Source organism: Euprymna scolopes, chromosome 17 (genome assembly GCF_053919585.1).
Source record: "Euprymna scolopes isolate OS-2025 chromosome 17, ASM5391958v1, whole genome shotgun sequence".
NCBI lineage: Eukaryota > Metazoa > Mollusca > Cephalopoda > Sepiida > Sepiolidae > Euprymna > Euprymna scolopes.
The window spans coordinates 129,310,500-129,335,757 of record NC_136498.1 but is presented as its reverse complement, the minus strand read 5'-3'; the positions used below and the strand labels follow the sequence as shown (position 1 = coordinate 129,335,757).

General features: G+C 36.8%; 1 long non-coding RNA gene and 2 pseudogenes across 1 annotated transcript in view; all 3 read right to left on the bottom strand.

Annotated features, from left to right (window-relative positions):
• Nucleotides 1-555: 555 nt before the first annotated feature.
• Nucleotides 556-1,936, bottom strand: LOC145297404 (large subunit ribosomal RNA; annotated as a pseudogene).
• Nucleotides 1,937-2,557: 621 nt separating this feature from the next.
• Nucleotides 2,558-3,856, bottom strand: LOC145297403 (large subunit ribosomal RNA; annotated as a pseudogene).
• A 6,358-nt stretch (nt 3,857-10,214) lies between these two features.
• Nucleotides 10,215-25,258, bottom strand: part of LOC145296980 (uncharacterized) — a 37,888-nt gene continuing 22,844 nt past the window's right edge. The window contains exon 2 of the long non-coding RNA XR_013870098.1: nt 10,215-13,139. This is a non-coding gene — a long non-coding RNA (uncharacterized LOC145296980). The remainder of the gene's footprint in view (nt 13,140-25,258) is intronic.

The window sequence follows — 25,258 nt, the reverse complement described above, 5'->3', positions numbered from 1 at the left end:
ACCCGTCGTCGTCACGTCACGTCAGTCAAACTTGCTTAAGAGGCAAAGCCTCACCTTAAGAGAGTCACAGTTAGTCCCGCCGTTGACCCGTCGGGGTGCCGGTCGGTGTGTTTCGGCGTGTTTCTTTCTTACTTTAGCTCGGCGCTCCTATAACTAACTCAGCCCTGGTCTAGGCTTGCTAAAATCAATTTATTATTATTTTCAATCTATCGAAAATCTTAATAAAGAAAATTAGTTTTCATGTGAATGTTATCATCTATAAGTTTAACTTTGTTTAATAAAGAAATCATGTTAATGATATCGACTGCGGCCGGGTGCCGGAACCCCATAAGCATTTTTTCACTCCACCTTGTTTTTATAAATAGCCAGTCTAGAGTTAAGGAAGGAAGAAAAAAAAAAAAAAAATTAAAAAAAATTTAAAAAAAAATTAAAAAATAATATTCGTTCGGAACGGATCCAGGAAAACACAGAGAAATGGTCTCTCCATCCACACCACTGTCCGTTCGTCTTTCTGGTACGAAACGGACTCGGTCGCTGTCGTCCCTCGTTGAGGACGAATCGTTTCGGTCGAGGGCTTAGTCTCAATAGATCGCAGTGTGGTGGCTGCTCTACTAAGTACGACACCCCGAGCCTGAAGTCAAGTGGTCTACGAGCGATCCCTCGTCTCAAGCTCCACAGGGGGTTCGAAACAGGACAGTGATGGCAACATCCCGCCGGTCGCGCATGTCGAGTCGGTTGGCCCTTCACGCACGCCACCGCATAAGCGGCAACGACGACAGCGACCCGACGACGGCCCGAAGACCGCCGACGAAACCACCACCGCCGCCACCACCACAAGCGACGACGACTGCTATGGCAGGCTCCAGCGGAACGGAAAGAGACGCCTTTCGTAATACCGTGACGGCACCGGTCGCGGTTCTGGCTTAGAGGCTTTCAGCCGTTATCGCGCGGAGGCAGCGTGGCACCGCCTCTTGTTCGAGCAAGCACGCGAACCGTTGCTCCGATCCCGCGGTTCCTCTCGTACTGAACGGGATAGCCGTAGCCACGGCCGACGTAACACACGTGTCGATCGGTAGGATAAAACTAACCTGTCTCACGACGGTCTAAACCCAGCTCACGTTCCCTGTCAGTGGGTGAACAATCCAACGCTTGGCGAATTCTGCTTCGCAATGATAGGAAGAGCCGACATCAAAGGATCAAAAAGCGACGTCGCTACGAACGCTTGGCCGCCACAAGCCAGTTATCCCTGTGGTAACTTTTCTGACACCTCTCGGCGGAACGGAGCTCTCCGCTCGGAAAGGATCGATGGGCAACGCTTTCGCGGTCCGTATTCGTACTGAAAATCGAGATCGAGCGAGCTTTTGCCCTTTTGCTCTACGCGAGGTTTCCGTCCTCGCTGAGCTCGCCTTGGGACACCTGCGTTACCGTTTGACAGACGTACCGCCCCAGTCAAACTCCCCGCCCGGCATGGTCCCCGGCTAAGGGTTGAGCGCGGAATCCAGAATCTTGGGAGCCCGTGCCCTTGGCGCTAGCAAGAGGGCCGCGGAGCGACCCGTCCCCTTTTTCGCCGGGTGAGTGAGGAAACGACAGAAGTGGCGGTATTTCAGGTTCGACGTTGCCGAACGACCCCAGCGCAGACCACGGCCGAAAGGAGGACCGACTGGGTGAGGCGCACAAAGACGCGCAGCAGGACCGGGTGGAGACGGAAACGACCGGCGACGATGGCGGGACGAACCCGCCGACCACCGGCCCGACCACGACCGCCCCTCACCGTTCAACACGCGACGTCCCGAACGCCGCCCCGCGGAAGACCCCGACCGCGGCGCAGCCGACGCCGACGAAGGCACGCCTCCCGCCTATGCTACACCTCCCGTGTCTCCTCACAGAGTCGGACTAGAGTCAAGCTCAACAGGGTCTTCTTTCCCCGCCGATCGTTCCAAGCCCATTTACCCGCGCTTGGTTGAATTTTTTCACTTTGACATTCAGAGCACTGGGCAGAAATCACATCGTGTCTGTATGGGTCGACAGGCCACACGATCGCGCGGACAGCGCAGGAGCAGAGGACGTCGCGTCGGAGGTGCCGACGAAGAAGCACCGGCAAAGCAACGATGACACGGCCGTGAGGCAGCCTCATCCCGTTTCGAGGAGGACGGAGACGTGCGACGAATGATTGGAGCCGCCCGCCGCCACCCCGACCCTGGAGCGAAGCACCCGCAACACCGCACCGCTTAACCGCCGCCGCCAGAAAGACGACCCGCCGACGGTCCCCCGCCGTTTTTGGTCAACGGCACACTCCTGCCACCCGACGGCGGACTCCCACCCGTATCGCTCTCCACGCCACTCGCTTGACCGCGACCGCACCGGACGCCGCGGCACAATGGACCGCCGCGGCCCCTATGCCTTCGCCGCAAAGCGCGAACAGAGCGAACGCTACAGCCCCGTACCGGTTCCTCGCTTCGCGCGGGCACGGCCCGATCGACCCGGTCCTCGGAGCCAATCCTTCTTCCGAAGGTACGGATCCATTTTGCCGACTTCCCTTACCTACATTGATGCCATCGACGAGAGGCTGTACACCTTGGAGACTGGCTGCGGATGGTGGGTACGGACCGACTCGAGAGCTGCGAAAACCGGACCCGGATTTTCCAAGGCCGCCGAAAGCGCACCGGACGCCGCCCGAGCCGCGGCGCTCTACAGGTACCTTTTCCGTATCTCCGGACGAGCCGATTCCACGGACATGGTCCTTAACGAAGAAGAGAGAACTCTTACCGGGGCTCCCGGCGACGTCTCCGGGCTCGCTTGCGTCAGCGCGGTTTTGCCCAGGAAGCGATGGGCGCCGCCGACATCGCTGCCGACGGCGTCGCCACCCCTGGGCCCTCTCCGAGTCCGGGTTCGGGAATATTAACCCGATTCCCTTTCGACGGGAGGCCGGCTGCTTATTCAATAAAACATCGGAACTCTTATTCGGTTTCGTTCGTTTTTTTTTTTTTCTTTCACGGATCCGGCGCCTTTCGCCCGCGTCTTAGGACCGACTGACCCATGCTCGACCGCCGTTGGCATGAAACCCTTCTCCACTTCGGTCTTCGAAGGTCTCGTTCGAATATTTGCTACTACCACCAAGATCTGCACCCGCGGTCGGCTCCACCCGGGCTCGCGCCGTAGGCTTCCATGCTCGCCGCGGCGCCCTCCTACTCGTCGCGGCATCGTTTCGACGCGAAAGTTCATCGCTCCTCGCCGCGACGGTCCGGCATTGGTCCGTCTCTCCAGCGCCATCCATTTTCGGGGCCGGTCGATTCGGCAGGTGAGTTGTTACACACTCCTTAGCGGATTCCGACTTCCGTGGCCACCGTCCTGCTGTCTATATCGACCGACACCCTTTCGGGGATCTCATAGGCGTCGCGTTGGGCACCTTAGCCGGACGTTTGGTTCATCCCACAGCGCCAGTTCTGCTTACCAAAAGTGGCCCACTTGGCACTCACATTCGAGGTGACCACCGCCCGTGGGCGGCGGCCGGAGGGTCGGCTCCGTCGTTTGGGAGAGTCGGCCCGTTCCACCCGTTCCGAGTTCGAGAGTAGCTCGAGGCCGTGAACGGCCCTGGGGCCTCCAATCGTTCGCTTTACCGGATGGAATTGCGACGATCGAGCGCCAGCTATCCTGAGGGAAACTTCGGAGGGAACCAGCTACTAGATGGCTCGATTGGTCTTTCGCCCCTACACGCGGTTCCGACGATCGATTTGCACGTCAGAGGCGTTTCAGACTTCCACCAGTTTCCTCTGGCTTCATCCCGATCGGGCGTGGATCGCCATCTTTTGGGTCCCTGGTCGCTCGCTATGCCAGAGTCGGCCGAGTCGTACTCGGAAAAAGGGGAAACCGACCCGGGGGTGATGCGCCCGCGCGCAGCGCCTAAACTCGACGACAAAATAGGACTAGTTCAAGCCGCGGGATCTCACCGATGGGCGGAAGGAGGATATGGAAGCTGGCGCGCAGACACTCAGTTAAGAGCACACTTGGAGGAGAAACCGCCGACCGCACACGCGCGCAGACAAGACACGAAGCAGGGACTCGGAGCGGACCGGGGGAGAGCGTGGCGGCGGAGGGAGGGAAGCGCGAGGCAGGGGGAAGCGCATGCACGACGCAGAAACGCCGTCACACAGCGACAACGCACCCGTGCCATAGTTATCCATCGCCTCCGAGGAGGAATACGGTCCCGAGGATTAGGTCCGGTTCCTGAGCCATTCGCGGTTTCGCCTGTTCTAATGCGTGGCGTGAACTTACACTTGCATGGCTTAAGCTTTGAGACAAGCATATGACTACTGGCAGGATCAACCAGGTATCGTTGGAACTTGTTTTTGTTTCAAGATGATAGACCGAAATAAGACAGACAACTACAACGATGGGTCCGTTTTTGTTTGCTGACCGTGGAAGCGCGCTGCCCGCGCTGATGGCCTCTTTCCCCCTGACTTGGACCGAGACGAAAGAACAAACGACAACATCAACGACAACGACACCCTTGACAACGATACATACGACAAACGACAAACAGCACAATGGCAGTGCACACGGACATCGAGGGTCAAGGTTCAGACTGAACTCGTCGAGGTTGTCGTCATCATGGTCGCCATCGATGCCGTCTCGTCATCGTCGTCGTCTTCGTCGTCGTCAACATCAACGTCACAGCCGACCGAGATGAGAGAAAAAAACGACATCGACAACAACAACGACAACGACACCCTTGACAGCGATACATACGACAAATGACAAACAGCACAATGGCAGTGCACACGGACATCGAGGGTCAAGGTGCAAACTGAACTCGTCGAGGTTGTCGTCATCGTGGTTGCCATCGATGCCGTCTCGTCGTCGTCGTCGTCATCGTCGTCGTTGTCGTCGTCATCAACGTCAACGTCACACAACCGACCGAGATGAGAGAACAAACGACAACATCGACAACAACAACGACAACGACACCCTTGACAGCGATACATACGACAAACGACAAACAGCACAACGGCAGCGCACACGGACATCGAGGGTCAAGGTGCAAACTGAACTCGTCGAGGTTGTCGTCATCGTGGTCGCCATCGATGCCGTCTCGTCGTCGTCATCGTCGTCTTCGTCGTCCTCAACGTCAACATCACAGCCGTCGTCGGGGAGCTGGACCAGGGCAGCGGCGGCGTCAACTTTCCCGCCGCCTTCGTCGTCGCCTTCGTCGTCGCCTTCGTCGTCGCCTTCGTCGTCGCCTTCGTCGTCGTGTTTGGAAAACCGAGGAGAGACAACGTGCACATGGCGCGTTCTCGCAAGCGGCTCCTTGGTCCGATTTTTTGGGCGGCTTTTTCGAGCTTTTGTCTCTTTCGTTCGTGCGACGGCGAACGTCAGGGAAAAAACAATAACGCGGTGGACCGGGCGAACAATATTGTCGACACACAGAGATGATAGCGGTGGCGGCGACGACGACATTGACGGCCGGTCCCCTTTTCACAATCGCATCGAGTTAAAACGAACGAGTCCGATTCGAGCACCGAGTCGCGAGCGGGGGGACTGTCGGTGCAAGTATCGATCACTGACATGAGCGCTTCGCCGGACAGAGGATGGCTCATCCGGCAGCCGTGCAAATCGACGGTATGGGAACGAACAAGAAGAGGAACGACTTGATCGGCGGCGGCAGGAACTGCGGACGGTGAAAACGGTTAATCGACTGCGACGACGACTGCTCGATCGATCTTCTTTGGCGCTTAGAAAGGTGGAGGTGGCGGAATGAGCGCTATCACCGTCCACGTATCAGAAGATGCGGCAGATGTCGACGCTTATGCGTTGTCGGACGAGAAGTCGCTGCAGCACGTGTACCGCGAGCGGGACGTCCAAGGTTTTGCCAGACGGAAAGAAATCGGTGTCAGCGAACGTTCACACGGCTGTGAGATCGGACGCTGACAGGAGGAGGAGGAGGCAGGCAGGCAGCGGTTATGGTGGCGGCGCCTGCTGCTCTTCCTCCTGTTTGCTGCGGCGACTTCCAGGATGGGAGAGCATCGAACAACGTACAGGGGATCAGGTTCTCCATCATCTCCCCGGCTTTTTTCCGTTCGACGGCGGCAGAGAGCGGCAGCGTTTCTCCCTAATACGGAGGATTTATCGGTCGCACAGCGATGGGTCGTTCGGTCGATCATCTCACAAGATTCGCAGGTAGTGGTTAAATGGCAGAACGGCAGCAACAGCGGCGGCTGAGAGCGGCGGCTACTGAGGCGGAAGCAGAAGCTGCAGCAAATGCATCGGCAAAAAGGGTGGACATCGATAAGCTGACGCGGGTACCATGACGACTATGGAACCAGGAAAGGAGCCGGAGTTCCACCATATCGTTCGACACGTCGAGGCCTAGGTCCACGAAGAAGCACACACATGTACCACGTACCTAACGACGATGAGCGGGCACACGGTTGGCAGGAACGAAGGCGGTGGATCAAAACAAGTTGGAGCACGGCGACAGCGATAACAGTGACAGCCCTAGGCGGCGGAGCTGCACTTTCTGACGCCTTTGCGACAAGCCCATAGAGGCATTCCGGACCACCACGAGGTAAAGAGTCACTGCTCCGATGAACCGACACACCAAAGTGTGCTTCCTACCGAACATGGTTTTTAAAACTTTCAAGTTGTAAAACCCTAGAAATGGTGGTGGTATGCGTCCAGATCCCGCTCCGACACCTGAAATGGGTGGTCAAAAAAAAGCGCGATTATACGAAGCGACATTTCTGGTCGGCGATTTTCCAGTTTTACGCCTACTGCCATATGGGGGTGGCAGTAGGCGTCGCAAAGTGCCTTCTCGACGCCTAGGCACACCAGGACTTTGCCAATTTTTTTCCCCCTTCAAAACAGTCGACCTCGACGAGGTTCCCACTCGACATTTCTGGTCGGCGAAATTCCGATTTTACACCTACCGCCACCGGGGGGTGGCAGTAGGCGTCGAAAAGTGCCTTCTCGACCACTAGCGACACAACTACTTTATCGACCTCTGGAGGCCCGCCAACCGACCCGGGAGCCGCGGAGTCGACCCCGGGGGCCGCAGAGTCGACCCCGGGGGCCACGGAGTCGCCCCCGGGGGCCTCAGGGCGTCGCCGCCGCTCCATTAGGCGCCTTCTGCAATCTGTGGTCCCGCTTGGGGCCGCTGGGAGCCTCGCCGACCTGACCGGTGTCGGTAGGCGTCTGGAAGCGCCCGTTCGACCTGGACGAGGTCCCCCTGGCCCCCGGGGGCACCCCTTAGATGGATGGGGGTGCTGTCCCAGGCACACATGCAATCCACGACCGCCTACCGACAGCCCCCGCGGTCGGACTGTACTTGAACACACCTCTTACTAACCAATGTCGAACAAGATTTAAGCTTGGAAAACCCCAGAAGTGGTGCTGGTATGCGTCCAGACCCCGCTCCGACACCTGAAATGGGTGGTCAAAAAAAAGCGCGATTATACGAAGCGACATTTCTGGTCGGCGATTTTCCAGTTTTATGCCTACTGCCATATGGGGGTAGCAGTAGGCGTCGAAAAGTGCCTTCTCGACCACTAGCGACACCACTACTTTATCGACCTCTGGAGGCCCGCCAACCGACCCGGGGGCCGCAGAGTCGACCCCGGGGGCCTCGGGGCGTCGCCGCCGCTCCATTAGACGCCTTCCGCAACCTGTGGTCCCGCTTGGGGCCGCTGGGAGCCTCGCCGACCTGACCGGTGTCGGTAGGCGTCTGGAAATGACCGGTCGACCTGGACAAGGTCCCCCTGGTCCCTGGGGGGCACACCTTAGATGGATGGGGGTGCTGTCCTGGGCACACATGCAACCCACGACCGCCTACCGACAGCCCCCTTGGTCGGACTGTACTCGAACACACCTCTTACTAACCAATGTCGAACAAGATTTAAGCTTGGAAAACCCCAGAAGTGCAAAAATAATTACTAATCATTCTGGAATATAAAAAAAAACAAGTCCCTTTTTTCTTTTTCTTCGAGTACAAAAAACGATTCCTCAAACACGACTTTTAAACCTACTTCCTTTTCATATAAAAAACAAACTCAGACCTAAGCTCCTTGCGCGTATCTACGAACCTTGCGTGTGGCTCCACACTCACAACTTTAGCTGAGTTATGTAGGTCCCTTACCCTTTCTTTCTCTTGTAGCAGTCGACACTCGCTACATACAGGCAGATGCTACTTCTCACGACCTCGAGATTTGAGATCCATTTCCTCCTGCTTTGTCCAATAACAAGCCAGCTCTCCAGCACGTGACCGATCATTTTTATACTCTCCATTTACCATTCACACACTGCGGATGCCTCGTCCTTCCCCCTTCACATACGCAACCTAGCTTCCAATTTTATTCCCTTTTTGCTAGCATCACAATAAAAGAACAAAAAAATCCTACCAGACCGACGCAGTTTTTCTTTTCTCTCCTTTTTTTCAATAGAAAACACCAAATGATAAGTAATTGAACGTACAGAAACCATCTCTCATAAAAAGGAATCCTTCGATAAACCCTTATTACAACCCAGATTGAACTATCTCTTCATGAGAAGCTGCCGCTCCTAGGGACAATTAACAGCCAATAATTACCTATTCAATTCCTATTTTTTAGAAAATTATATATCCTTGTAACCATTGGTACTCTTAAAGAAATTATTACTACACCTTTATAGTCTATTCTTACAAGGTGTGAACGTTACACTCAACGATCTATGCACGCAGAAAATTCTATTTAAAAAAAAAACTTAAAAGAAAACACAGAATAGTTCTATTATTTTTAATTAATTTTTCTTTCCTTTTCTTTTGTGTAATATCCTTCATTACCTAGGCTTTGGCTGCACGACTAATAAATTTATTCACTCATTAAAAAAAATTTGTAATCTTTGGGAAGAAAAATAAAGATTCTCCATTTCTTTCTACATTGTGTCCGTGTTTTTTCTCTTTGTTTTTTTTCCACAGCCTCTTTTGTTCCACATCAGAACCACAGCTACTGTGTTCTTTTTCCTCTCTTTCTGTTTTTCCTCTTACACCCAAGAGTAAAAATCCTTGTCAACAGCTACCAATTTATGACCCTTTGATCGTCCAAGTCAGTATCTGTGCCAACAGAGACTAGATATGACTTCTCTGTGCAGCAGATCCCCGTTAATCGTGCTGGTTGGTCTTCAATTCACGCTTGCATGTTCGTCGGTGTTGCTCGTGTCAGGGTTGATATGCCGTCGCTTCGCTAGTCTGTCGTATGCTAGAAGAAAAATTCACAATTCGTCCTCCATCAAGACAATTCCATGCACAAAAACAACGCAGTTCTTCTAGTTTACTGATTAATTTTCAGGAAAAATGATATACATATATATAAATATATACAATTGTCTTTACAGTACAATGTTCAATAATGTCCGACTTCACTAAGTCTATATTTAGATTTCACTTCTCTCTTTTGATATAGCACTTAAATGGGTGTGGAGAGAAAGGGGTGTGGCAATTCTCTCTAAGTTGCTCTCGACTCCAGCTTTTTCTTAGTTTCAAACTGTCTTAACTGTCGTTTTTAACTGTGTGCTCCATTAAATATTCAGGAGTGGGGTGAAACCAGAGTTGTTCCCTAGACCAATCATACCCAACAAAGTCCCAGGGGAAAGCCCCCCCCCCACACGTCCACCTGTCGGTCTGCAAACGTTTCTCATGACCTAATGGGGGTCATCCCCGTGATCCCCAGGTTGAAGCACTGCACTTGAATTATTAATATAATTTCTCCAGTATCCTGAGTCATTACTTGCTTTGGAGGACAGCTTCAAAAATCACATTGTTTGTTGTTTTTCAAAAAAATTAAAGTCACAAATCCTAATCTTTTCTCTCAGCAGGGGTTTTCGCTGTCACCCGGGCACACCGATGATAAATAAAAGAATCATACCTGCCCAGCTTTCTCCAGTTCTCTCGAAGTCTCAACCTCCCTCCACGTCACACCTTGTGGTACACCTGTATTTATATCATTGTTTTGACGTACTACCATCAAGGACAAATTGGATTCTTCTCTTACTTAATAAAATGCTGTGCAAATATTTACTTTAACATTCATTTGAATGAAAATGATGATCCAGACATTTTACAAAAAAATCTTCTCCCATGCGAGTTTTACATGTTTAAAATCCATTCATGCGAACAAGAATATCCACATCAATTACAAGTGTGCTGTTCTTCAAATGTGAGTTTAAAGAAAAAAAGAATCTATACATAATTTACAAAAATATGACTTTGCTCAACAGTGTGAGTTTTGTCCCTGAACTTTATTTAACAAATCGGGAATATTTCCATATTTTACAAATTTTTCCCTTTTTTCCTTCATTTTATTCTAGCTGAGGATGGAGCATTCTACCAAACAAAAGACATTCACCCACTCCCTCATAGATTCCAACCGAGGGATCTTAAGTGTAATTTCTTATATGACTCAGTAAATTTGTTTTGTTGATGAGGAATATTGACAAATGTTAATTCTGACAAGAATATCCACATTATTACAGGTGTATGGCGTTCACCCATTGTTCGTGTTTGTAATTATCATGAATACTATATTTTACAAGAATATGGATTTTCCAGGTTTTCAATTTTTTGTCATTTTTCTAGAAATTCACATCCTATTTTATACAAACTACTATTACCAAAACAACTATCTTTTTAGTTTTTGTATCATTTCGTTTAAGCTTTCGATGGGGCATTCTACCAGATGGTAGCCATTCACCTGCTATCTCATATAGTTTTATGATTCTAACTTTTCCTTTAAGTACAAATGTTTGAACCTTTCGTGAACTTAGTTCACACAGTATATTTGCCGAGTACTTCTTGAAATGATAATTTATGAGTCAAATATTTTTATGAGTGAAGTACGTCCTATAAATAAAAATCCTCCAAAAATTCCAGTTTCTTTTCATGTTGCACATATCTTCGGCATTTCGTTATTTTTTCTTCTCAGCCCTGTTTTACCCTTAATCATTAGACACTAACTTCTTCTAAAGTTACTTCTTTCTATTTATTATCCTATACACCTTCATCAGATTTAATTGCTCGATTTCCAGAGTAGGCAGCTAAAGAAATTGCATATTCATAATGGATTCTGTATGTCTTATTTTCAACCATTAATTCTGGTATATGTTCCCAGACGTTGATGCTACATTCAATATACAACTTTTTACAAATTTTCCACTGGAGATATGTACACACTCCATTGTGTTGTATCGTGTAGTAGCTGGTCACCAACAGAACCTTACAGCTGAATGTAAGGCGGCTCACAATTTCTACTTCTGTGTGAGTTCTTATATCACTTACTAAAAACTGATTATGAAAAACTAGAATATTTACATATTTTGCAATAAAATTTTTGCATTTTTGTTTCATTTTCCTTTAGTCGAAGTTCTCATAAATTAAGGCCCTCTACCAGGGGCTAATAGATACATAGATATTTGAATGTTCCATTATAGTTCTTTATATTTCCAACACTAAGTAAAGAAAGTAAGAATAAAATATTCCTATCCTTAATTAACCATTTTAATATGTTATCATTTGTAATTCTTTTGGGTCTCTTCATCTTACAAGATTACAAGATGAAATGTCATCTAGTCTGGTAGAGTATCAAGTCTTGTGTTACTACTTCAGGTTACATCTATTGGAAAAGAGGTGGCTATACCGAGGATATGTTATTTGAGCTATAAATACGATATTATTTGGACTAGTTCGCCCCCAGAGGGCTTTCGATTTTATTTCAGTAGACATTTAAGTTTTCTCATCTCATTTTCTTAGTATGTGTTCTTATATGTGTCAGTAAATTTGATTTTTGAGCAAAAGAATATCCACAGACTTCACAAGAATGTGGCTTTTCTCCAGTGTGAGTTCTAATATGTCTGACTAAACTTTGTTTATCAGAACAGGAATATTCACAGACTTTACAAGAATATGGTTTTTTTCCAGTGTGAGTTCTCATATGCTTCACTAATGTTGATTTAACAAAACAAGAATATCCACACACTTCACAAGTGTGTGGTTTTCCACCAGTGTGAATACTCATATGTGTCACTAACGTTGATTTATAAGAACAAGAATATCCACAAACTTCACAAGAATGTGGTTTTTCTCCAGTGTGAATTCTCATATGTGTCACTAACGTTGATTTTTGAGAAAAAGAATAACTGCAAACTTCACAAGAGTGTGGCTTTTCCCCAGTGTGAGTTCTCATGTGTATCAATAAAGTATATTTTTCACAAGTAGAATATCCACACACTTCACAAGAATGTGGCTTTTCTTCAGTGTGAGTTCTCATATGTTTCACTAATGATGATTTTCTAGAACTAGAATATCTACACATTTCGCAAGAATGTAACTTTTCTCCAGTGTGAGTTCTCATATGTTTCACTATCGATGATTTATCAGAACAAGAATATCCACACACTTCACAAGAATGTGGCTTTTCCCCAGTATGAATTCTCGTATGTGTTTGTAAGTCTGATTTTCGAGAACAAGAATATCCACACACTTTACAAGAATGTGGCTTTTCCCCAGTGTGCGTTGTTATATGTCTCAATAAGTTTGATTTCTCAGAACAAGAATAACCACAGACTTCACAAGAATGTGGTTTTTCCCCAGTGTGAGTTCGCATATGTCTAACTAACATTGATTTTCTAGAGCATGAATACTTACACACTTTACAAGAATGTGGCTTGTCTTCATTGTGTGCCTGCATGTTTCACTAAAATTGTTCCTGGAACAAGATTATTAACGTATTTACTAACTATATGGAGTGTTTTCGTGATGTTCTTAGTCTTTATCTACAGATCGTGAAGCTAATTTCTTTTCATGCCTAGATGTTACTTCTTAGTGCAAAAGTTTTCCATAGACAAATATTGTTTTTTTTTCCAAAACAATTTGTAATTCGATATATTAATACCTCATGGTTAATTGAAACATTAAACACATATTTCCGAATATATTTCTTTGAAATGTGTGACGTGTAAATCACTATTTTTCAAATAAATCAGGAATATAAATTTTCCTACAGCTGTCGAAATAAAGTTCCAAATAGATGTTGCTGTTGACTCCAACATAAGACAATAATTGCCCATATAATAGTGTTTACAATGATTCATTAAAACAAGTGTTCAAGCAGGAACATCTGTAAATAAATGAAAATCAATATTTTAGTATCATCATTAATATATAATCATTCTATTTGTTAAATCTGGTTTATCAAAAAAGTTTTTATTGCATACAATTTTTTCTGCTTTTATAAAGAAGATACATATGCTTGATATGCGAATTTGCAAAGTATCAAAAATATCGACAATTTCTTAAAATGAGCTAATTTATTTTCTAAAATTTTTGTTTTTAATTTTATATATTTTCAATCTGTCAATCATTTTATACCAAACTAAGCTTTGTTTGAAGAGAAATAAACGCTTCCCTTAATTCATCTGTGCTTGAACATTTTTTGACACTACAGGCGTTTAACTTACTATCAAGTTAATGTCTTATCTTTTAATATCTAATGATGTAATTTGCTAATTATTAAATGCACTTACAAATACTTTTAGGACAATACAAAGACTGCTTCAAAGAAAGTGGGGTTTTATAACCGTCAATTGTCTAGAAAATTACTTAGACATAAGCATATCCTACACCCCTACAAAGCTTACATTAGCACATATATTATGTATTGTTGGCACATATGGTCTGGTGTAGCTACCACAATTATCTTCATCTTATAAAGGGTTTTAGAAAGTTTAAAATCTAATAAGTCCCATACCTATGTCAAAGTTCCAACCACTGCAACAACACTATAATGCTGCATTACTATTCCTGTTTTCCAAGCATTTTAATGATGTTTTATGGTGAACTCATATAAATTGTATCTGCTCTAAATATGAGGTGTTTTCAATAAGTATTCTGACATTTATCGTTTGGGCACTTTTAGTGATTGTGCACACACAAACTCTAATATGTTTATAAGAAATCGCCTCTGTCGGCAATGCACTTGTACGATTCTAACAAATTTTAGAAGGCCTCATGAAAGTCCTCTTGTGTGAGCGTGTCAATGACCATCGTCATTTTTATTTGTCTCTTTCATCTCCTCTATTATCTCATAACAACATCTGTAAGGTTTCCTTGAACTTTAGACATAACCAAAAGTCACAGGGAGTAAGGTATGGAGAATAGAGAGGGCGAGGAACTGTCTTGATCCCATCTTGGTCAAATAGTCTATGCAAAGATAAAATTGTGAAATGGTGAATTTGTGCAAATCTTCCACGTCTTCGGTTCCTCGTGAATAATTGTGTGTACAGTTCTCACAGTTACATCAAACTGTGAACATTCTCTCTATAGGCACACGACGGTCCTTATCCAAAAATTTCGCTAATTAATTCTGGTGTTATGACTTCCTTTCTCCTTCCACATCTCTCATCATCCCTTACACACACCCTGCCTTCCTTAAATCTCTTATGCAATTCGAAAAACTGATAAAACTGTATCCACTCGACGTACATACCTCGACTAACAGTAAAATCCAACTATTTCCTTTTGTTAAAAGTGATAGAGCAAATTTATTTGTAATCATAGACATTGAACTTATCAACATCTTCATTGTTTTATCTGTTATTTGTTAATTTATATAAACATAAATATTGTAATACAAACGTTTAACTTATCAGTATCATGATTGTTTTGTTTTTATCTGTTCACCATTAATATATATGAACATAAAAATATAACACAAACGTTTACCTTATCAATATGGTGAATGTTTAATCTGTAAATATTGAATTTACTACAAACAGATAAACATTTAATCTAACCTTGTTTAAATTTTAACCAAGCATGTTATTACAATATGACTACAGATATAAATTAATGCAATAAGTAATCACAGATAATAAAACCTTTTTAAAGAAGTACTAACAAGTAATAAAATCATTTTTAATAACTAATAACAAAAATAAACGTTTTTAAAGACCTAATAAGAGATAAAAAAAAGCATTTTAAAGGACTAATAACAGATAATAGAACCTTTTTTAAATAACTAATAGCAGAATAAAAACTTTTTAAATAATAAATAACAGATAATAGTTTCTTAAATAACTAATCACAGATAATAATATTTTTCAAATAATTAATAACAGATAATAAACAATTTCAAATGAATAACTAATAATAAAAACTTTTAAATAACACATAATAGATAAAAATTCCAAATAACTAATAACAGATAATAAAACAATTTTCAGATAAGTATTAACAGATAATAAAAACATTTTAAATAACTAATAATAGATAATAAAACTTTTTAAATAACAAATAACATATCATAATTTTTTAAATAACTAATAACAGAAAATAAAAAAAAATTTAAAAATTACTAATAACAATAAATAAAACGTTTTTAAATAACTAATAACAAATAATAAAACATTAATAACGGATAATAAACTTTTTAAATAACCAACAACAGATAATACAAACTTTATAAAACTACTAACAAATAATAAAACGCCTTTAAGTAACTAATAACAGATAATAAAATATTTTCTAAAAACTAATAACAGAAAATGAAACTTTTTATGAATCACTTATAGCAATTAATATAAACTTTTTAAATAACTAATACAGGATAATACAATGTTTTTCAAAATAACTAATAAAAGATAATAAAACTTTTTAAATAATTAATAATCGATAATAAAACCTTTTTAAATAACAAATCAAATAAAATAAAAACGATTTAAATATTTCATAAGAGATAATAAAATATTTAAAATAACTAATAAAACATAATACAAACTTTTCCCAAAATTAATAACAAAAAATAAAAACTTTTTAAATAACTAATGACAGATAATAAAAATCTTTCAAAAAACTAATAACATAAATAAAATGTTCTTAAATAAATAATAATAGATAATAGAACACATTTAAATAACTGATAACAGATATTAAAATATTAATGAATATTAAAAATAATAAACCTTTTGAAATAACTAATAACAAATAAAAACATTTTAATTAACAAATAACACATAATAAAGAGTTTTTAATGACTAATAACAAGCAATAAAACCTTTTTCGAATAACTGATAACAAGTAATAAAAACTTAACAAATATCAGATAATAAAAACTTTTTGCATAACTAATAACACATGATAATTTTTTTAAATAACTAATATCTACTAATATATATTTTTATATTACAAATAACAGATAATAAAATATTTTCAAATAACTAATAACAGAAAATAAATTAAAAAAATAACTATTAACAGATAATAATGCATTTTCAAATGACTTATATCAGAAAATAAAATATTTTAAAATAATTAATAATCACCCAACATATTTAAAATAACAAATAACGGATACAAATAATTTTAATATAACAAATAATGAACACTTTTTCAAATAGTTTATAACAGAAAATAAACACATTACAAATAAATAACAACTAAGAATAAAAACGTTTCAAATATCTAAAAACAGATAAAACATTTTTAAATAACTACTAACACCAAATAAAATCTTTTTTTGAATAAATAATAACAGATAATAAAAATTTATTTCAAATAACTAATTACAGGTAATAATAAATTAATAATTCATAACTGATAACGAAAAACATTTAAAATAACTAATTGCAAACAATAAAAACTTATTGAATTATTATTTACAGATAATAAAACCCCTTTCAAATGATTAATAACAGATAAAACCTTTCCAAATAACAAATGATCAAAACAGTTTAAATAATCATTTACTTTTTCAAATACCAAATAACAGATAATTAATCGTTTGAAATAATACTTAATATATAATGAAGACTTTTAAAATAACTATTAACATGAAAAGTTTATAAATAACAAATAACAGATAAAACAATTTTAAAATAATTAATGAAATAAAATAAAACTTGTTCAAATATTCAACAGATAATATTTTATTTTTAAAATAACTAAAAACAGCTTATAAAAACTTTTGAAATACCTAATAAAAAAATTAAAGACGCTTTGAATAATAAATAACAGATAACAAACATTTTAAATAACTAATAACAGATAATAAATTTTTAAATAACTAATAGATAATAATTTTTTTTGAAATAACAAATAAAATAACTTTTTAATGAGTAATAATTGATAATAAACACTTTTAACTATTTAGTAACAGATAAAAACCTTTTTGAAATATCTAATAACATAAAACTTTTTCAAAGAATTAATAACAGATAATAAAACATTTTTAATAACTAATGACTGATTATAAAACTTTTTTAATAGTTAATAACAAAAATAAAACCTTTTTTGAATAACTAATAACAGAGAATAAACATTTTTTAAATAAGCAATAACAGATAACACATTTTAAATAACAAATACCAGATAAAACATTTACAAAACCAATAACAAGATAATAACTTTTTCGATAACTAATAACAGATAAAAAGCTTTTTTTAAATAACTTATAACAGATAGCAAACTTTTTAAATAACTAATAACAGGTAATTTTTTTAAATAACTAATAGCAGATAATAAAACTTATATAACAAAAACAGATAATAAACACTTTTTACAGATAAAACTTTTTAATAATTAATAACAAAAAAATCCAACGTTTTGAAATAACTACTAACATATAATATTTTTTAAATAACTAATAACCGATAATAAATACTTTTTTAAATAAAAACTAATTACAACTTTTTAAATAACTAATAACAGACAATAAAACGTTTTAAAAAACTAATGACAGACAATAAACCTTTTTCAAAGAACTAATAACAGATAATATAAACTTTAAATAACTAACAACATAATAAAACATTTTTAAACAACTAATATCAGATAATAAAAAAAACTTTTTAAATAACAGGCCCATTCCGTGTAAAATCAATTAAGTTTTGGGTGTGGCGATTAATAATAATAATAATAATAATAATAATAATAATAATAATAATAATAATAATAAGTAGTAGTAGTTGTAGTAGTTTTATATAATAATAATATCTACTTAGATTCTACATTTACGTGAAAATATAACTTACATTTTCATGGAGACTGGTAAAATTTCAATCTTGTAGTCTGTATTTGTGTCTTCTCAGTTCCAAGATAAACTCAAGTGGCAAAACGGTGTCAATAATAATATTTTGTATAATCTTTTATTTCTTTTTATCTTTTCCCATCCATCTGCTATATATTTAGAACTTGTCTTAACAACCAGTAAACGGGCATCAGCCTCCACTGGTAAACAGACACTTACTTCAAATATAAAAAAAAAAGATTGTCACTAAAGCAGGTGATAAAAGTTTCTCTCAGTCCACTAATTTATTGAAAAAAAAAGTATGTTTTAATACCTTTTAGCACTTTCTTGTCAGATTTGTCAATGTTAAAGAACTGGACAGAAATCAAGAGGTCATGTTTTGTGGTTGTTTCACACGGCTAAAATGAATCATCATTTTTTATGTTGTTAGGTTTTACTTTTACTGGTAGATTAAAAATAAATATTCCTCATTTTATCTTTTAGTACCAGCAATGGAAAAGTTGAACATTTTTTTGGAAATCGGAAATTAGGCTAAAAATTTTCTGATTCTCAAAAAGTTCCGATTTTCCACATTCCAATGAACTGTCCCAATACTAATTATATCACTTTTTTCATAAGAAAACCTGTTTCAGTAAAAAAGGAAAAAAAAACAAATGAAGAAAATTCAGTTTCATCAACAGAATTTTCTTCTATTAATTTTATGACCGTGGTCTTTATGTAAATATTAATCAGCATTAAAATAGCCTTACAAAGATACAAAACTTGACCATATTGTGAAATATAAAAAATGTTTTTCTATGAAGTAGCAGGCAGAAATTTCGTGAAAAATATTGAATAATTCCATCTCGTCTTTCTAAGCTTATAAATTCTTGAAAAATGTAATTCAAGCCCGAATTCTTTTTCCAATTAAAGGAGCAAGGACCAAAGTTTCATTACAAAAAAAAACAAAAAAAAACAACGTGTTTTTTTTAAAAAAAGGTTTTAAACTTCGGACTTTCAGCTAAATTTCTAAAAACACTACATTTTTTTGTTTTAAATTTGAATATATTATTTATTGATCTTTTATCGTCAATTTGTGATATATAACACTTTGGTGAGTAAATTAATTATTTACTTTTTAATAGACATTTCAAAATGGGAGGCGTGAATTATTCGACCCCTTGCCTTTCCAAGCTTATAACTACTCGAAAAATGTAATTCAAACTCTAATTTTTTTTCAATTAAAGGAGCAAGACCAAGGTTTCATTTAAAACAAAAAAAAAAACAAAAGAAAAAATAAACAACGTTTCTCTTCAATTTGTGATATATAAAACTTTGCTGAGTAAATTAATTATTTACTTTTTAATAGACACTTGAAAATGGGGGGGGCGTGAATAAAAAAAAAACGTTTGTCTAAAATATTATATTCGGTTTATTGGAAAGAGCATAAAATTTCACATTGACCTTGAAAATATCGTAAAAATAGAATCGATAGAAAAATTTTGATAGATTTTTAAAGTTTAAAAATTGAAAAATATTGAGTTCGTAAAATTCATTACTGTTTTTTAAAAAATAAAAAAAATATTTCTATTACTTTTAAAACAACTTTAATAGTTTATTTTGGAAGTATAATCCATAAAGAAAATAAACAACCCATTTTTAAAAGAGAAATTACGAGTTTTTTTATATTTTATTCGCAGTTTCGTGTTAGGGGTGTCAAAAATTCCTACAAAAATTCTGATACACCTAATGTGCCACCATTTTGCATTTTGTCCAATTCTATAAAAAGTCTGTAGACACAGTTCTAATGGAATTCCCATCATGAAATTGGGAATATCTACTGCCATTAGGTAAACAAATCTTTTGTCAAAAGTTAGAAAAATTAAAATAACGTTTTTTGAGATAATTCCGGTAAAAGGATAAGGTCTATTTTTATTTTACCTTGAAAAATATCCCCAGATAAAATTGCAGATCTATCAAAGTACTTTAGAATAATATATGAATGAACTTTGTAGGCCCATAAACAACATAGATATTGTGTTTTAAAGTTGATCACTTTTTAAAAATTCATATTTTGTAAACGGTAAAAGTAATAATTCAGAAACCCCTTAACCTTGAAATGTGTAACAAGTGCCATTCAATTCCTTTCATGAAGATCTAGGAGTGTAGAAAATTTGAAAAGAATCCGTGTAAAACATGGTTTTGCCCCATGTTTATTTGATAGAATGATTCAACAACAGAACATAAAAACTTTTTAAATAACAAATAACAAATGATACAAGCTACTTAAATAACTAACACATAATAAAAGCTTTGTACATAATCAATATTAGATAATAACAACATTTCAAATAACTAATAACTAACAATAAAACCTTTTAAATAACTAATAAAAGATAATAACATTTTCAAATTACTAATAATGGATAATAAAACCTCTTTAAAATAACTAATAAGAGATAATAAAAACGTTTAAAAATAACTAATAATATGCAATAAAAACTTTTTAAATAACGTATAAACGTTAATTTTTTTAAATAACTAAAACCAGATAAAATCTTTTTAAATAACTAATAAAAAATAACATGTTTTTTTTAAATAACTAATAAAATCTAAAATCTAAAAAGAACTAATAACAGATAGTATATGCTTTTAAATAATTAATAAAAGATGATATACACGTTTATAAATGACTAATAACAAATAATAAAAACTTTTAAATAACTAATAACACATAAAATCTTTTTAAATAAATAACAGGGTATAATAAAATTTTTCTAAATAACTATTAACAGCTAATATAAACTGTTTAAATAATAAATAACAGATAAAACTTTTTTATAATAACTAATAACAGATATCATAAACTGTTTAAATAATAAATAACATATAAAACTTTTTATAAAAACTAATAAAAGAATAAACTTTTAAATAACTAATAACAGAAAATAAAAAAACTTTTCAGATATATAATAACATATAATAAAAAATTTCGATTAACTAATAACACATAATAAAACATTTTAAAAATAACAGATAATAAAAAACTTTTCAGTAAATAACAGATAATAAAAACTTTTTAAATAAATAATAACAGAAAATAAAAACTTATTAAATTATTAATAACAGATAATGTAACCTTTTTAAAATGGGTAATAACAGATGATAAAACTTTTTCAAATAACTAATAAGGTATGATAATTTTGTTAAGATTACTAATAACAGATAATAAAACCTTTCAAAAGATAAATGAAAAATAATAAGCATATTAAAAAACTGTTAACAGATAAGAAAACATTTTTAAATAACAAATAAAAGTATTTTTAAAAAAGAAATAACAGATAAGACCTTTTTATAACTAATAACAGATAATAACACTTTTGCAAATAACCAAAAGATAATAAAATTAATAACAGATAATAAAAACTACTTTAAACAATAATAACAGATAAAACTTTTAAAATAACTAATAATAGCTAATAATTCCTTTTAAATATCTAATGGCGTATTAATCATTTTAAATGTCTTAGTGGCTTAGTGGGGGATGCCCTTTTCTCTACCCTGCAACCTCTCTCCCACAGAAGAGACGTTACGAGCCTATCATTGTTTTATCGTTATTTCCATGGCAGGTGCTCGTCTGAACTCCACTCTCTGGTCCCCCCTCGCCAAATCTTTTACGAAAAACACCCGTCTAGCCGAATCTACCGTGAAAAAATTTCCCCGCTCTTTATCTGTGCCTAGATCAAAACGTGGATTCCATGAACAAAGCTTCTTTCTTAGAACTGCATGCCTGTGGAACTCTGTTCCGTCTGCCTGCTTCCCACCGGACTACAACTTGGATGTCTTCAAGTCCAATGTTAACAAATTCCTAATGAACCGCCCCCTTAAGTAAACACTTCATCAAATCTCCACACTAACGTAATGTACTTGCAATAACCATTATCCCTGAGTGGCTTCCGGGCCTTGATAAGTGGTGATCACTGTGTAAAAAAAAAGATGATAAACCCTTTTCAAATAACTAATCACAGATAATAAAAGCGTTTTGAAATAAATAACATCTCAGAAAACCATTTTAAATCACAAATAACAGAGAATAAAATCTTTTTAAATAACTAATAACAGAACATAAAAACATTACAAATAACTAATGACGGATAATAATACCTTTTTAAAATAACTAATAACAAAAATAAAACTTATTTAATAACCAATAACAGATAATAAAATTAAAAAAAATAACTAATAACGGATAATACTTTTTTAAATAATTAATAACAGATAATAATAATTTTTTTAAATAACTAATAGATAATAAAAATTTATTTTAAATAATTAATAACAGCCATAAACATGTTTCAAATAACTAACAACGGATGATTAAAACTTTTTGTAATAATTGATAACAGATAATCAAACATTTTTAAATAAGTAATACCAAATACTGATATTTTAAATAACTAATAACAGATAATAAAACTTTTTAATAATTAATAACAGATATAAACTTTGTAAAGAAGTAATAACAGATGATAAAACTTTTTAAATAAGAAATAACAGTTTATAAAAAGTTTTTGAATGACAATCAACACATAATAACTTTTTAAAATAACTAATAATAAGTAATAAACACTTTTTGAAGTAGCTAATAAAAGATAAAAACATTTAAAAATATATCATTATACACAATAAAAACCTTTAAAGTAACTAATAGCAAATAATAAGACATTTTTATATAACTAATAACAACAAATAAAAACTTTTCAAATAACTAATAAAAGACAATAACTACATTTTAAATAACTAATAAAAAGCTTTTTAAATAACTAAGAGATTAAAAGATTTTAATTAATTAATAACAGATAATAAACATCTTTTGAATGAATAATAACAAATAATAAATATTTTCAAAATATTTAATAACAGATAATACATTTTAAATAACTAATAGCAGATAATAAAACCTTTTTAAATAACTAATAACGGATAATAAAAACATATTTAAATAATTAACAACAGATAATAAAAACCTTTTATATAACTAATAACATAAAAATACTTTTTAAAGAACTAATAACAGATAATAAAACCTTTTAAAATAACTAATGACAGATAACTTTTTAGTAACTAATGAAATTAATAACTTTTCAAATAACTAATAATAGATGAGTAGAACTTTTTAAATAATCATTAGCATATAATAAAAACTTTTTAAATAACTAATAACAGATAAACACTTTTTAAATAACTAATAACAGATAAAAAAAACTTTTGTAAATAACTAATGCCAGATAATAAAAACTTTTAAATCATAATTAACAGATAATAAATCTTTTTAAATAACTAATACTAGATAATAAAAACTTTATAAATAACTAATAATATATAATCAAGCTTCTTACGTTTTAATTTATTTTGTCTAATATTTTGATTTATTAATGTGATTAAATGCCTTAAAAGTTCGGCAATAAGTACATAACTAGAATGGAAAGAAATGTGAACAACAGCAATAATATCCAATCAACAAAACCCAGGCTATGTCAGATTGAGGATGGGTGTTTTTTTTTTAGCCTATTTTGATGTTGATAAGTGGAATTAAAGTCAGCCTACCTTCAAATTAATGTGGACAAGAAGCTATGACAGTAATAGTTGATTTAATATAAAGGTCAGATTTATTGTTTAACGAGATTGGCATTTGGATTAAATTCCACACCAAAAATTATGACAGCAGTGCTTAGGACTGTAGTGACTAAAAATAATGCAGTGAAAAGAGTCACCTGCTCTTATATTGATTATGTACTGGTGGGCGAGACAGCGGTGACTGTAGAAAGGGTGAGAGAACATGTCAACAAATATTGGCTGACATCTAAACCGTCAGAGTCGTTACAAAATGGAATTACTCTAGGATTGAAATTAAGGTAGGAAATTTGATATTTGTACGAGGAAATGAGATCCCTCAAGTCAAGGATAGCCTAACCAAGCTTGTAGATACTGTCTTTTCATTCAGAAAATGGGAAATACGATTGATACAACATTGCTGGGATACAAAAGACCGAATCGTTGAAATTGTTTTTGTCAGTATAAAATTAGGGTTCATGGGTCACACAAAATCACTATGAAATCCTAATCATCCCGTATTTCTCCATCATTCCAGCGCACTCCATTTTAAGGGTCAATCAAATCGGCAAGGAAGTTATTACATGCTCTTCACACTTATCCCATGAACAACTTGTACTTTACTGATATCTTTGTAGCGTCATAGCATCCCGGTGTGCACTTTATAAATCACATCCAAAATTGTTAGCAACAGATCAATACAATGCTTATGTACATTATTTATAAACATTAGGCATAACATCTCGGCCTGATCTTCATAAACTACATGATAAATGGGAAATGGCTGCTGAAAAATGAAAACCAAATCTTACAAACATCAAGTTTCTAATATGTAAGAAGATAACAATTATAAACTTCTCTTGAATTTGCAAAACGTTTTAATTTTTCCATAAGAATACTCTTGAAAATATCCTAAAAAGTAGTCATTCAAGTTTAATTTCAACATATTTCAACAGTTCTATAAGACATGGTACACAAAGTACAGACATTCCTCATTTTCATATGCTCAATTTAATGCCCAAGATTTTACTGTACAAACAGTAAAGAGGATAATTAATGACAATAATGGTATTCAGGGCTCGTTGAATAGTTCCAATTAGTATCTTTGTACAATACAATTTTTTTTTTTAATAAATCTTAATAATCTAATCAAACGCAGTTAATCCCTTAAAAATTTTTATTCTCTTTTTTTACTATTACAGGAATATATATATATATATATATATATATATATATATATATATATATATATATATATATATATATATATATATTAATTAATTTATTGTGGACTATTATCCTAATCTTTTTTTTGTTGTTGTTTCACGACATTTGGACCAACTATTCCTCTGGAAATGTCAGGTGGTAACTGCGATGGGATAGGAACTTCGAATTTTCTAACTTAATTCTCAGCAATTACTGCCTTCCATAGTTGTCATCTCACCACGTTTTGGCTAAATAAGCCTCTGGCCGGCTTTGGGTAGGATTGAAACTGCTATCTTCAGACAATTCTCACTTGGAGCCATAGAGATGCAACATCTCTATCCCGTCATGGTTACCACCTGACGAAGGCTAGAGGAATAATTGGCTGAAACGTCGTGAAACAACAACAACAACAAAAA